The sequence below is a fragment of the Misgurnus anguillicaudatus genome, chromosome 11 (assembly GCF_027580225.2).
Source record: "Misgurnus anguillicaudatus chromosome 11, ASM2758022v2, whole genome shotgun sequence".
NCBI classification, from domain to species: domain Eukaryota; kingdom Metazoa; phylum Chordata; class Actinopteri; order Cypriniformes; family Cobitidae; genus Misgurnus; species Misgurnus anguillicaudatus.
Window position 1 is genome coordinate 23,151,390 of NC_073347.2, and position 16,730 is coordinate 23,168,119.

The 16,730-nt window shown below is 39.5% G+C and overlaps 1 long non-coding RNA gene across 2 annotated transcripts in view; it reads right to left on the reverse strand.

Moving 5' to 3' along the window:
* Nucleotides 1-16,730, reverse strand: part of LOC129415585 (uncharacterized) — a 129,386-nt gene that overhangs the window by 92,444 nt on the left and 20,212 nt on the right. The window lies entirely within an intron of this gene.

Below are 16,730 nucleotides of genomic sequence, written 5' to 3' on the forward strand. Positions count from 1 at the left end.
TAAAAACATCTCACAAATGCGTAAATGGAAACGTTAAAAGAAAAGACATAATTATGTATCACATTCTATCATGTTACAGTATGTAAGTATTATGCACAATTATTTAGATGATCACTTAAAACAGTAAAATAAATCTGAACAGAACCTAACCAAAAACGCATAACTACCTTACACAATGCACTGCATATGCACACTAGATGTATACCACAGTGTTTTATGAGTTAAGATGTACTGAGTTTTCCACGAAAAGTCATGCTGCAAACATCAAGCTCTTTTGTTTGTGTCTGTGGTTGTATTTGCCCCCGGAGACTGTGACTGCAAGTGTAAAACCGCTTCAGTCTTTGTTGTAGGGGCTGAGGTCACCAGACCAACATTGACCTCTGCAGTTCTATTTCAGTGATGGGCATTTGTCACTCTGTTGAGGCCAGTGTGCGGTAATAGATTATTGACCATTGCACAAGTCTCATCTCACCATGTGGCCTGAGCCCTGCTGTTTTCTTTATCACCAGAACAGATATTGCAACCATGAAGAATGAAGCACCTGCCACTTAATGAACATTTTGCACTTGATGCAGAGTAGCTATAACAGAGTCCTGTAGCATCACAGGATCACAACTACTTACTTCTACCTGTTCCCCACCTACCCGGCTTTTCAATCGCAAATACAGCTGACCTGGAAGTTACTCCAAGAAAGTAATTAACTGTGAATTTTTAATTACATTCTCTTAATTAATTAGCGGGATTACTCAATTAATTAGATGGACACCAAGTCATCCTTTTAATTCACTCAGGATGTACTGGGACAAGCCATTCAAATATATTACTAGGATATTAGCATGTTACAAGTAATGATATACAAAAAAAAATGCTGGGTTGTTTTAATGTACGGTATGGTTGGGTCAAATATGGACAAATCCGACCAGTGGGTTAAAATTAACGTTAAATAGTGGTTGTGTAAGTTTAATCATGGGTTAAAACCATAGACTGTAAAAAAAGATGGACGACGCGACATCGCCTCCCTCGATTGTAACGAATTAAAGCCAAAAATGTCCAACCGTGGTCGCCGCCATGTTACGTTAAAACGTCAGTTTGGAGCCAAGGCATACGCAGCAGGAATCGTCCGTGGAGCCAGAGGCGGAGCCGCAGTATTAAACTTCCGCCCCATTTCTATAGCATCAAATTACTAGCTAAAATGAAACTTATTACAAAAATGAACACATGAACATGTGTGATAACAAATACTTGAAAGGACCAAAAACATATTTCGGAAACTTTTATTGGAAGTGTACATAAATTTTTTTTATTTAGAGCAGAGTCCCATTCGTTTGAATGAAGAGGGCCACCAGGGGGTGATCAAAGAGCCAGCGGCTTCACTTTTTAAGACTTAAGAGGCACACCCGGTTAAAACAGCCCAGCATTTTTTTTTTTTTTTTGAGTAACATCAGTTTTTTACGGAGCCCCTAAGGGGACAGGGAGCAAAAATGAAACAAAGTTCACGTGTGCGCACGTGAAACTTTCGCTTTCACGTGCACATGTGATAGTTTCACGTGCGCACGCGATAGTTTCACTAAACTTAAAAAAATTCTGCACATAAAGGTTTCGTGTGAGCACATGAAAGTTTCACGTGAGCACATAAAAACTAAACTTTAGATTTTTTTACTACAATGTCACCTTAGGGGCTCGGTAGATTTTTTTGTCTTTTTCACCAATTATTTATTTGCGCATCCCTTGAATTCATTTCAGATTCCCATTCTTCTCTTCTGTAAATCTTGATTTGGATGCTTTGCTTCATGCTGCATTACCTCCTCCTGTGTGCATTATTTTCAAATATTCAACGGCCCTTCGTCAACAGCGAATCTCTGCAACGGACCAAGATTGCCCTGTTTGTTGTTTACACACTAAATAACACCCGGCTCATGTCACAATGGAAGTCCAATGGCTTAAAAGATGAGGAGAATTTCTTGTATTTGGTCGGAGTGATAAGTAACATCCGTATTTTTTGTCTTTTTCACCAATTATTTATTTGCGTATCCCTTGAATTCATTTCAGATTCCCATTCTTCTCTTCTGTAAATCTTGATTTGGATGCTTTGCTTCATGCTGCATTACCTCCTCCTGTGTGCATTATTTTCAAATATTTAACAGCCCTTCGTCAACAGCAAATCTCTGCAACGGACCAAGATTATTTAACGGCCCTTCGTCAATTATTCCATACTAAATTTGAGTGGTTTCAACGTCATATGTAACATAACAGCATCATCAGACCAATAACCGCAACGTGATTACTGAACAATAAAGCATTGTCTTAAAATCTTCTGAATATTGCAATGTTACTCTGTACTTTTAAAACTGCGACACTGCAGGCTTCATTATCAATAGCAATTCTGAGTGTAAATCACTCAAATTTTCTATGTAAATAAATACAACAAACAGGAAGGAAAAAAACGTATAATCTAAAAGTGAGAAACAAAAAGCAGTGAAACAGCGATGTGATTTGCACAATGTTGTGTATTTTGTTTTTGGCGCAGTCTGGAATTTTGATTATATGATAATTCATCTCTGAGCTCCAATTTACCCCCTGCTGCCTGCTTTCTATGTTGGACCATTTTGTGATCGGTCCCCCAGAATGCTAAATGAGCGACTCTGTAAAAAAAGCCTGTCTGCCAGCTAAACCACATATTTATGGACATATTTGTTAGCTTTTTGTCAACATTAAACCTTTAGGCAAATGAGTGTCCATATGTGTCATTATCTGCTGAAAAGTTTTTGAACTTTTTGAACTTACTCAATCTTCAAGTTTTTCATGGTATTGGTTACATTGTCTCCCAAATAATGACTTATGAAAGATTACAAAATGAAATTATTCTGACTGGCTGCTGTTCTCTATAAGTGATTTTTTTTTTGTATTGTAATGGGTTTATGTGGGACTCCAGGACTGCAATATGTCCCTCTCTGGAAGGTTGCATAATAACTACCTGCTGTTCCGAGTCTCCGGCCCTGTCTGTCAAACAATCTGGGGACATTTAGTGTTATTTCACCACTGCTTATTTAGCCACAGGAAGCCTATTAATGTCAGCAGGCTGCATCCTCTCTGAAATCTATCAAAAGAGAGCTTATGTCCCATTGGTTTAATACATCTGTGGCCTCTGAACAATGTCAGCCTTCCACTGATAACTTACTGTATTAAACATGGATTAGAAAGTCTCAAAGCAAAGACACAATAATATAATGTATGACATCATCTAAATATCTTGTATGGTTCTTCAGCATCTTCGAATCAATAGTTTCTGGCACAGTCCCAAACAATTTTTACCCTTTAAGTGAACCACATCCTTGACTTTGTTACCCAGATAATAGAAGATTATAATCTGTTGGACGATACAATCTGCTGGCACAGAACAAACACACTTTGACTGGTTGTGAAGGCAGTGCCAACAGAAAACATCATAGAATATTAACCCTTTTTGTTGTCTGGCATCAGTAGCAGATGGTGCCGCACATTGAAGCGAGATAACAGCTGCCAATTTCAAGGTACTGCCTCTAGTGGAGCAATCTTTTTTATTTTTTTGCCTCATAGGGAGCAGAGGATGATTTTTAAAACATAATAACCAAAACCGACGCACTTCTTCACCCTGATAAACTCCTTCCCCTTAAAAACCTCAGAGACGTATCGGCGCATGCACACAAGTACACAATGCATGAACTGAAGGTGGTGCATTGTGGGAAGGAGCCACTAGCGCCCTATACACACACACACAAACGATGACTGCTGAGTCCAACCCCCTTGAGTCGCTGACTCTTTTTAAATTAAAACTGATTCCTCCAAACTGATTCCTCATTGTGGGTTCTCAAAGCACAGGAAAGTTGCATTTCACCCAAGCGGCGGCTTGGGAATTGTCCTCCTAACCCACTGCCGATCTTCTGATTTACATGAGAAAGGCAAAGTCTCGGAGACCTGGCCCCAGAGCTGAACTGCGTCTCATTTATTCATTTCTTTACCAACATCACTCGCTTTCCATCAGGGGCTACTGAGGAAATCATAGTAGCAATTTAGATTTGGTTTAACATACTCCCAGGGAAGGAGGACAGGGAATTGCCTCTGTGTAGTGTATTTCCCTTCCCGCGTCCAGCACAGGCAGCATCAGTCTAGGAAGGAAGAGATCTGAGAAAGCGGTGCGCAATCCAGAAAATCTGCAGTTTCATCACAAGCCAATGGGAATTGCTGGACGTAACCCATTTTAATTCTGTATTGTGGTGTATTTCTGATATACAACATTCAATGAGAAAAAAAATGTAGCGTGAAGCTTACGTTTATATTTAAACATTTATTTGGATAATAAAAGAGGGTTAAGAGTCGAACAGAATGCAGTTTGTTAATACAAACATGTGGCAGTTAGATCTGTATATTTGGTAATTTCTGATCATTTTCTCACCCCCATATCATCCAAGATGTTTATGTCTTTTTTTGTTCAGTCAAGAAGAAATCATATTTTTTGAGGAAAACATTCCAGGATTTTTCTCCAGACTTTAGTGGACCTCAACGGTTTACAGTTTCAATGCAGTTTAAAATTGCAATTTCAATGCAGCTTCAAAGGGTTCTAAACAATCCCAACCAAGGCATAGGGGTCTTAACCAGCAAAACAATAATAGTTCCCCCCCCAAAAAAAACAACAACAACTCATCTTCCACTAGCCTTGTGATGCGACAGTTTGACCTTACGTATTACGTAATCACATTGAAAGGTCAGGCATGACGTATGCAAAACTATCGCTTCGGTATTTACAAGTGTGGAGAAAGAAGACCGTTCCGACATGGTTGTATGTGGAACGATAATAATTAATGTCTTTGTGTCAGTTTACTGGTACTGCAAATGTGCATTTCACATTTGTAACGCATGACCTTTCGACGTGATTACGTAATATTTAAGGTCGTGCTGGCGGCGTCACATGGCTAGTGCAAGACGAGAAATTGTGATTTAAAAGTACCTATTTTTTATTTTTTCCCTTATGCCTTGGTTGGGATCATTTAGAGCCCTTTGAAGCTGCTTTGAAACTGCAATTTTAAAAACCGTTGAGGTCCACTAAAGCCAAATATGGAGAAAAATTAAAGAACTTAATTTCTATTCGACTGAAGAAAAAAGACATAAACATCTTCAATGACATTGAGGAAGAAAATTATGGGGATATTTTTATGAAAGTGGAGTAATCCTCTAACATCATGCACTAGCTAGAATGACCTACAGTATGTGACAACAGCACACCTGGAAAGAGGGTAGCTTAAGCTGGCAGAGCATGGCACTAGCATGGGCAAAATCATGGGTTTAAATGACAGACAATGCATTTACATTTGCATTGTTATCCAAAGTGACCTAAACTACATTTAAAGCATGCATTTTGAGTATGTGTGATTCCTGGGATCGAACCAATGACCTCTGCATTCCTAACTCAATTTTTTACAAAGTAAGCTACCTGTTCAGGCACTTGTTCCAACATACTGACATAATGTATAGTCTGAATGCACTATAATTTGCTTTGGGTAAAAGCATCTGCTAAATGCTTAAAAGGAAACTCCACTTTTTTCAAAATATGCTCATTTTCCAGCTCCCCTATTAAACATTTGATTTTTACCGTTTTGGAATTCATTCAGCTGATCTACGGGTCTGGCGGTACCATTTTTAGCATAGCTTATGATATTACGCAGTGCTCAAAAATAGTCCCTAGCTATTGAAAGTTGCCAAGGGGACTATTTTCAGGCGCGAGTATAGTTCCTAGCCATATCTCCTTAAAAAAATCACAACTTAAAATTTTCAGTCGGTCTTAGTACACGATGTAACTAAAGAAGAGTCAAGTTTTAAATAGTAAAAATTTCGAAACACTTTGGTTAATTTTTAACGCGATGCTAATGTTCAGATTCAATGGATTGTGCTAAGCTATGCTAAAAGTGCTAGCGCCAGACCCGGAGATCAGCTGAATGTATTCCAAAACGATAAAAATCAAATGTTTAACTCTAGGGGAGCTGGAAAATGAGCATATTTTCAAAAAAGTGGAGTGTCCCTTTAAATGCAAATCTAGTATATTTTGATTAAAGATTTAATTGTTGTAAACAGAATAATTACTAATTTCACAATAAAACCAGGAACATAAATAACAAGTAAATAGGGTACATTTTTTATTTATTTAATATCCCGATATAATCCACATAAATTACTTCAAACCAAGTAATATCATAGTTAGGCACATTGGCTGATAGCCGATCATACACAGTGCAAGTCCACACCTGGTTTGTACTTTGACACACAATAGTCAATTCTAATACAAGTCCCTGAACAGTTAGTAAATTGCAATGGCAAAGTTTCATGATCAAATGGAATCCATCAATCCTGCTCTTGAAGGAAATCAATTTGCAATTGACCTCATCTAGGGTGACATTCTCTCTTTATATGCCTGTCTGCATTTGCACTCATCAGCACAGCTCAGGCTGGCTTCAAGACCACAGAACCTGCCGAATCAGACTAGGTTACTCAGTGCCTTTGTTTCAGTACCTAGTGAACTGCCTTGGCTACAAAATCAGCTGCCTTCTAAAGCCTGATTCATAGTCGTGGGTAAGTTCGTGGGTAAGCTACGGCATAGGCTATCTGTAGCCTGTGCATAGCTCTCCGTAGCATGACGTGCACCTCGCAAAATTTTTTACAGCGCTTCAGATCTACGCGTACCGCAAGCGCTGTGATTGGTCCTCCAGAACCCCTCCCGTCAGGTAAAAAAAAACTGTGTCATAGGTATTTCAGTTAGCGACAGTAAAAACAAAGATGACCCAAGTTGAGGAGTGATTTAACACAAACTGCAACAAAAGTCACTGTTTATTTACTTCCATCATTGCTGGTCTTCTCAAAACATACACAACAAGTTGCTGTTTGTTCTTCGTTTGTGGGTTAACTTGCAAAGCTTCTTCTTCATTGACGGTCGCGCTGCTGCTGTGGTTACACGCGTGGATACTGCCTACCAGTGGTCTGCACGTGTGTTTGCACATCGACGCGGACGAAGACACAAAAGTATAAATGAAAAACGGACGCGGAACCTACATTGTCCCGGCTACGCCGTAGGACCTATATGCACAACTATAACATGCCCTTTAGGGTACAGAAATGAAAACTTAGTAGTCAACAACTGGTTGCGGCACATGCACTCGTGTTGCGAATCTAGCCATAGTACTATAATTAACAATACTTTACCATTTTGTGCTATATTTAACATTTTTCTTCTCATCTTTGATGTTTTTTCATTGAGCTTGGAGCAGTGCATTCTGGGATTGCATTCTCTGTGAAATATATTGGCTGTCATGCAGTTTGTGCCAAAAAGTAGTGAACTTGGTAACACTGCCTACTTCTTAGCTTTACATCCACATCTATAATAGCCATTAAAAATAATCAAGGTGTCTAAAAGATGGTCAAAAAGTTTGTGTAAAGTTACTGTTATCTTGCTTAGTATTGACTAGCTGACACAAGTATAATGCTTCCGTATTATAATTTGACCTGAAATATAATCCCCACGCTAAGGAAAGCTTTGGACTACAAATATTTGTTTGCTGCATAACAATGGAAAATCTCTCCCTTACTTGTACGCACAGCGGAGCTTAAAAAGAAACGCATATCATTTCCATAAATATAGGTTTTCATTTTCATAATTAGCATAGTTTACTGTTCAGCTCCTCAATAGATTCTCCTCAGCTCCCCCTGTTATTTATCTTAAATGGTATCCTCCCCCAGAAAGATTAATTGAAGCTGGGATAAAACAAAATGGCTCCCAGGGGGTGGACGACTGTTTGTTATTCATGTTGGTCTGAAAACGGCAACAGTAAATCCTCTAAGTTGTTGTTAAGCTGGGGTATTACCATATGTGTGCCATTTCCACCTAGTGACAGCCCCCTTGGATCAACTGGGGACTATTGATCCAGCAGCACTCCATTTCAAGTTAATTGTGCTTGAAATGAGGTACGCACTCTCGAGCATACCTTTGTTTGAAAGGTGGTTATTTATTTTTATTTGGCCGGATGTGGATATCTGGGAAACAGGAAATATTCCATGCTCTTTGTTTTTACTGAATCCCAGGTTGTGATTAGCCTACATCAAACTGTCAATACCCGATATGTATCTGAGGCTCTTTGTTGTTCATCTACATCTGTAGTTTCTTAATTGGCAAAACACTTGTCATAGCTAAACAGACACCCCTCTACCGACGGGTAATTATGAAGGAACATCGACTCAAACATGGCCCAATAAAATTTTTTAATTCTAAATGAAAGACGCTCATGTAACATACTAAGTTAATTACGCATTTATTTAAAAACAACAACTGAAACGCGTTCATTTAACTCACCACCTCTAACTGCTGTTATGAGATTTCGAGAATGAATAAATAAATGCCGCCACCTGCTTCAACAGCTAAGAGCTCTTTTATGAAGAACATCTTCTTACTTTGTGATGCAGATAACGCTCCCACACGAGAAATCATTTTCCAGCCATAGGGAACAAATAAATTGCACGTAAACCAGGCATTTCACTAAGAGTGAGAGATAATGTGCAGCCACTTATTCTACCGTTCCCGGGGATTTTCCACCTCCAGCCGAGTTAAACTTTAATTTCTGATCGGTATAATGTGTCTGCGGCTCAAGCCTCATTCAGGTGGGTCAGCCCTGTCTGGGACACCACCCAGAAACTGAAAGTCAAAGCGCTATACGCTGTATAATCTCTGTCATCATTAAGGCCAAAGCCGATTAACGTATGCAGTGTACGTGAAGCTGCGTACCTTTGGCTCTTAACAGGGCGTACAGTAACAGGATGCAGAAAATAAGGCGGTAGACGCTCTCAATAGCTCAAAGAGAGAGAGAGAGAGAGAGAGAAAAAGAGGGAGGAAAAGCAGGATAAGCTCAGTTACAGAGCAAACAGTGGCACTTGCTTGGATTAAAGTCCTAAGTGGCTGCCGCTTCCTAATCCCCACTGAGAGATGGAAGTGAATAGAAGGGAAATGAGAGTGGATCTGAGAAAGAGAAATGACAGAATATGACTTGCACCTCCTGCGTGATCATCGGGGTTTGTCCTCAGGCACTCTGTGCCCCAAAACACACTTCATCTTTCTGAGCAATTACTGCTGTTCCTCGGGTTGGCTCTGCGTACTTGAAAGAATATTAGAGCTAAACAAATAAAGGGGTAACAGTAACTGACTACATTAAATAGACAAGCATATTGAGGTAGGATTTCATTTGCATGCTAGATTATTGCGATACTGGTGGTGGAGTGGCCTCAGGGGCGGTGCTGTTATTAATAGGATCTAGTCTCTTCAAATCCATTAAGTCAATTGAGCGGACACATATATAATCTGATTTCAAATCCACCATGAAAATGCTTAACCAGTAGCCCCTGCCCCAGGCTGGCCTTCTTGGCAGCTGAATTCCACACCAGATTCCCACAGAGTGAAGCCCAAGCTGAAAATATCCTCCTTAAACTCACAGAATGCATTTACACATTACGCAAGCTATACATTTTATCAGTATGTGTTTTTTCTGGGAATCAAACCCAAGAGCTTTAAACACAAAGCTCTGCCAATAATGCTACAAGATCACATAATAGTGGACGATCAGTAATTAAACAAAAATTAAAGCCATAGTCTATAAGTTGTTTTACCATATTTTCCGGACTATAATCTGGACTTTTTTCATAGTTTGGCAAATCCTGGAACTTATAGTCAGGTCCGACTTATACGTCAAAATTATTTCATATGAACCAAGAGAAACCATTACTGTCTACAGCTGCAGGAGTCCACTATATGCTGCTCCTGACGTATAGTCCAGTGCGACTTATATACATTTTTTTTTTCTCTTTAAAACGCATTTTTGATAGTTATACTCTGGAGAGACAGAAAATGCGGTACTTCAAATAAAAAATGTATTAATTAGTACAAAAACAATCAATGTTCTAAATTGTTTTCTTACTTTAGCGCAATTCACAACAATGAGCTTATAACAAAGGTTTGCGACAAATGGCAGTTGTTATTCAATACAAATATGTATAGTAAACTGTAATTTATGTTTCAAACAGAGATGGCGATAGAGAGGCAAAAGTTACAGACCGCAACTTTAAAGAGTAACTAAACCCTAAACCAACTTTTTTTAGTTAATGATCTGTAAGAATGATGCTTTATTAGTGCTGTTCATTGATTTTAGTAAGTTTTTTGACATTTGGATACAAAGTGTTTCAATACTACAATATATGGTCTAAAAACGTCTGAGTGCTGCCCTCTTCAGGTTGAACGGTGGCTACTGCAGTTGAATTTTTTCTATTGGATGTTGGGTCCAAAAAATAACTCGTGATGTAAGCAGGTTCAAGCTCGCCACACCCTTGTTACGATCTCACCAGACACTTGGTACAAGCTTAGTTCCTCCCCTCTATCTCCGTTGGGGTCTGCCCACTTTTCTTGCATTTTTCAAATATTGTCAGTGGGTGGAGTCAGGCTCTGACCAGGGGTTTAGTTACGCTTTAAGGTGCAGACTAGGGCTGTTTTTTTCAATTCCAAGAACCCAAAGAACGGACTTGCGTTCTCGTGGAGATGGGTCCTGGCAGGCGAACTCGGAAGAATGAACTCAGACGATCGCGAGAACACAGAACGCACTTGTGAGAATTGAGATGTGTGCGACCTTCCTGTTGGTCACCTGACCTCCGCCATTGTTTTGCCGCAAAGACTTCTGGGGCGTAAAGCAGTTCAGCAAGCAAGTCTGCACTCGATGCATCCTCGACATCAAGAACACATCCGGGTATTTTCATGCGTCCTCTGTGCTTGCGTTTTTGAGAACTTCGACGGTTAATGATGATGTAGAGCGAGAACACAAGGACGCAAGATCGCTGAAGAACGCATATTGGGAAACAGCCACACAGGTCCTGAAAATTAAAGCCAAAACATTTTGATTGCCCCCTGGTGGCTTGGTGCAGTATAGGTCATAAACCCAACTCTCTCCATGTAAACATATGCCTTTACTTAAAAATCAAGTTACACTTCAAAAAATTATTCTCACTGATGGTTTCTGTCATTTTTTCATATTGATGCACTTTCTAATAAGTTTGGTTATTAGATGCTATTAAAAAGGGGCGTGATGAATACAGCGGCTCCACCTCATGATCACTACTGGGCACACTCTGTTGTGGCTAGATGGGATACAGCTACGGCCAAAATATTGTGAAATCTCACCAAATGAGTGCTGTTTTAATCCTAATCTTACGTCATTGGCTCAAGATGTCAGTGGCCATTTTTTAGATATTTTGGCCTAATTTTTTGACAATAAAAGTCTTTGAAGACACGTCGTCCATATTTTTTACAGTCTATGGTGTTGACCTAGTGGAAAGGACGATTTGTAAAAAGACTTACATTCATGCTGTTCCTCACACGTAACTATTTTATTATATGGCTTTAGAACATGTGGTGTAAAAAAATACAACATTTCCATTTTGAAATATAAAAAAGTATAAATTACTGGTTAGATAGATACTCGGCTCAGAACAGAGTAACAGTTCTGTTTTTCACATCCCAAAGGCTAGAGATGCAAAGCTGTGTGGGAAATGAGCGGATCTCTCAGGGCTGTATATGAATGAAGGTGGAGAGCTTTCTGCTGGCAACTAAATCCCTGTCCGTGAGCTCGGCAGAAGACGCCGCTGGAGGCGCTCGGTTCTATGCCCCCGGCACACACGGCCTGACATGGTCAGGGTCATGCCTGAGTGCCTCAGCCCACCATACTTTTCCAGCCACTCCGCTCTCTCACAGCTGGGGTGACAGGGGGATAGACAGCCAGAGAGCCGAGCTTCACACCGGCCAGCTGCACAGGGCAGGAAGATGCACCCACACTGGGGGATATTCATGTTGTTTATAATTGGGGGCGCTACCGGAGGGGGATGAGGAACAGGGGCAAGAAAACCAACAAGAGGGCAAACGTTAAAGATTTGTGGGGTTTGATCTTTCACATGAATGGACAGTGTTGTATTTGTTTGTTTGCTGTGTGTTGACTTTTGTTTGGGACCTGGCAGGAATTGCTTAAATTTTTATTTTCTAGGGTGACCATACATGCCATTCTTCCCGGACGTGTCCTGGCCAGGATTTTGGTGCGTCTTACGGAAGTTGTATTTGTTGACCGCATACGCCATTCAGTTAAATCATAAGACATACAATCGTAGTTTCATTCTTACCTTAAAATATAACTGTTGCTTTTCGGTAATAATAATAATAATCCTCTATGACGTATGCGGTCGACAAATACAACTATCCGCGTCCGTGAAGAATGGCACATATGGTCACCCTACATTTTCATTGGAGACTCACTTGACTAAATTTTACAAAAATATTTAAAAAAGCAAAAGTATTTATTGGTTTATTTATTTATAGGTGCCCTGCTTGCTGGGAGTCGTTGATAAACCAACGAAAATAAATTTTTTGACATCTTGTCTACAACAACAGAGGTTTGCTGGACTGTTTCTTTTTTTTTTTTAAAGTAGCTCATTCAGACAACATGATCTCACAGCAAGTAGTGTTATAATCACAAAAAATATGATTAATTTATTCATGTCCATGGCACGAAATTCAGATATTTTCAAGCCTTGAGCATGAATTTCTTTTTCGTGCCAGTCGCACAAATTTCTATAAATAGTTTTTCGTGTCCATGGCACGAATTTCTTTTTCGTGTCATTTTATGTATTGTTTTCTCATTTTTATCCTATTTTTAAATCATTGTCGCTTGCGGTTGGGGTTAGGATGTACTTTTATGTATTGGTTTCTACATGTTTTTCTTCCGCTTTTAAACTATTCTCACCTTGAGTTGGGGTTAGAGTTGGGGTTTGGGTTAGGATGTCTAAAAATGTAACAAAAAGTGATTCTAACCCAAGCAACAATGATTTAAAAATAGGAAAAAAAACTATGCGAAAACAATACATAAAATGCCACGAAAAAGAAAGTCGTGCCACGTACACGAAAAATTATTTATAGAAATTTGTGCGACTGACGCGAAAAAGACATTTGCGCTTAAGGCATGAAAAAAAGCTAAATTTCATGTCATGGTCACAAATAAATTAATCAAATTTTTCGTAACTATCACACAACTTTACGTGAGATCAGTCTGCATTTAGATGAACCAACTTTTAAATAAGTAACTACATACTAGGATGTTTTTCTCAAATTGTATAGTTGCATTCACAACACAAAGGTTATGGGTTTGATTCCCAGGAAACACACATTTTGATGAAAACTGTATATATTAAATACAATGTATCTTATTTGAGATAAGGGCATCACATTCATAAATCTAAATGTAAACATATTCTTATGCTGTTTATATTCAGACGCATGCAATAAGTTAATAAAATGTCCAAAAAACACATTATGAAAATACTAGTCTCTGTCCTAAATTACAACCATGTCCATTTCTCATATAAAGTCCATTATCAGACATCGCATGAAGACAGTTTGCAAACAATTAATGCTTGAACACACAAATGAGGCACAGCGCATTCCAGATTTCAAACACAAATGCTTCCAAGTGCCATATTGAAGCAACAGTATCCTGAAAATAAGAGTGGTTTTGTCTGCTTTTCTGGAGGAAGCCCCCCATCCGATCCCTCCCTTCTGACAGCTGACCGTGCCGCGGTTTGCCCATCACTGATTAATAAAATCTCCATTCTCCCGGCTGGCACCCAACCGTCACGTACCTCGTCTGTGGATGTTGACAACAACATCAGTGAGTGAAGCGTTCAGCGGGGATACAATAGCATTAAGTACTGAACAACGGTCAGCAGTGAACACAAACACAGATTTCATTTGTAAAACACAGACCACAAAAAACTTAATCGGACGAGGCAATTAGCAGTGTTCTTCCTGAAGACTCTAACCTTTACACAACAGTTTATGTCAAAGGATTTGTCACCTCCACTGTGAAGGCCGTCTTGGCTTTTCAAAAATACATAATAGGAGAAAAGAAACGGGGGGAGAAGAACTCCACCAAACCTCCGCTGAGGATTTGGGCACTTATATAACTCCCAATTATCAAAACTTCTCCAGGCAGCCTCTGCACTGTTTATATGACTCACAAAATATCTAATACTCAACTGTGTATAATGCCACTGTGGCCACATGACTGCAGAAAAGGCTCTTGCGCTTTCTGCCCCACTGAGTCAGGCATAATAGGTGTCTTGAAGGCTCCGGGCTCAGGCCAGCAATGCTAACAAAGCCTGGGTGGCTTGCAGGGAAGAGCATGTCTTCAAGCAACTTGCCAAAAACTCATTTTCAGGAGCACTCAGGGATTTCCTCAGGATGCTTTGGTGGTGCTATGACATGGCAGGCTTTAGATATCGTGGCGCACGAGGGATCTGGGGATGCATTGCATATAAATTACCAAAATAAAAGCCCTTAAGAAAAATACATGGTACCGTATATATTTATTTTATAGAATGTATTTGAAAAAAATATATTTTTTGACAATTTAAAAAAATTATACAAACCTAACCTAATTGTTGTTTTCATGCAAGCTCATGAATATGATAAAACTGCCACTGCAAGTCACAGTGCCTGTGTATTAAAAGATTCTGGGTAAATACACACGAAAAGATATTTTCACAGTGGAGACCGCCTTCAATCACTGACCACATCTTTTCCTCTCCTTCCCCTTGACTTCTGCTCCCTCTCTCTTTATGCCCACGTTAACGTACCTGTTTACCTGATGGGTGGTCTTGAGCCGAGCTCAAATAAAACCCCTTTCCCTGCAGATCTAAGTGTAGAGTAGCTGCTAATCCGATTTCAGGAAACAACCAAGCCGCCCTCTAGCTTCCCAGCTTATTTCTACACCACCACCACCACCGGGAGGAGGTGCAAGGGGGGGTGCATCATTCAGCAAATATTCCAGCCAGACTTTGGGACCACCTAACCTGTGGCTTTTATTGCCGACCCCATAATGAGGAGGGGAATATTACCTTTTCACTGCCTGTGCTTTCTTAACTACGCTCTGCCCTCGCGGGGACATTACAGTGGCCAAATATAAAGCCGGGTTTCATGGAGCCCGGGCTTATCTGGCCTCGGAAAGTATGTGAGACATGCCGGTGAACAAAGGCTCGTCTCTCTGCCAGCAAGCAGGGTGAGGGGATCTCTTTCAGTGGCCACAGATTGCCCTGTGTTCCCTTAATTGACAGACCCTGGCTGGCTGGGACAAAAATGACATGCAGCTGCCCCTGGTCCAGCCTGCACAGGTAGACCACCTTTCAGCAGGGAAATTGTCTCCAATACTCGATTCTGCATGGAGGTCCTCTACCTCAGTCCCACCGCTGTGACTTTGAGATGCACTTCCAAAAACATGTTAATTTGTCAAATATGTACAGTACTGTATGTTAAATCTAAACTAAAAGGTTTATAGACGGCAAGAAATATATTTTTTTAATTAAAAGCTATATATAGTGATTTGGTACTATGACTGTCTATAAAAGAGAAACAACCAATGAATCAATGAAGCTGGGGGCTAAAAAGAGGCTTCTGTGTTTGAGGAGAACAGACGTAGACTCTCTGTTGTTTGGACACCGTCTCTGCCCAGTTTGGGGAAAGCATGTCCTCAACTGGCCAAACATAGGCAATGCAGTTCCTTAAACAATCCCCTTTAAACCATTTACATTTATGAGGGTCTAATATATTAATGCCTAAACATGTTTTGGTGTCATTTAAATATTTTCAGAAACATTTAAAATTAATGTTGACGTTTTTTGACTGCAAATTCCTACACTGCCTCAAGTTGATTAAATGCATTCATGCCTAACAAAAGCACATTCAAAGTGTTGAAATTTGTACTCTTTATATTTTATTTCCACACATTACAGCTTCCCAAGATTCCAGAAACAACACAATGTGCACTAAAATGTGAAGAAGCGAACACATCACCAGACAGATGACATCACTTCGCCCGTGTTAGTACAGGCTAGTGTGGTACATGTGATCACTGACATACTGTATACGATGCCATCAGAAGATAGTGTCACTGCTGATCCCTGATGTACTGTCAGATGTCAGCAGACCTCAGGGGTCTCTTTCTGCTGGGAATACTACCAACCATACGGCATCTGTCACTGCCGCTCAAATCCGACCACTGAGCCTCACCCACGCCATGCCAGACCTGTACTACAACACGCCACTGATGGCCAGACTGGATAAGCCATTTAGGCTCGTGCCACCCTTACACAATTTTGATAATAATTTTCATTTAATTATTTATATATTTTTGATTGGAAGTCAAAAGATTTTTCCCTTAATTCGGTTTATACCCATTTATATTCCTTTTATTGTATAAAAATTATAAATTAGGGCGTCAAAAGATTAATCGCGATTAATCGCATCCAAAATAAAAGTTTGTGTTTACATAACATGTGTGTGTACTGTGTGTAATTATTATGTATATATAAATACACACACATTCATAGAAATATTTGCCTTTAAATACTGTATTTATATAATTTATATTATAAATATAAATATTTTATATATAAATATAAAAAAATTGTCTTAAATATATACATGATTGGGTGTGTTTTACTATAAAATAATAATTATACACTACACACACGTGTTATGTAAACACAAACTTTTATTTTGGATGCGATTAATCGCGATTAATCTTTTGACAGCCCTATTATAAACATAACTTTCCAATGTTTGCAGACCTTTAAAAAAA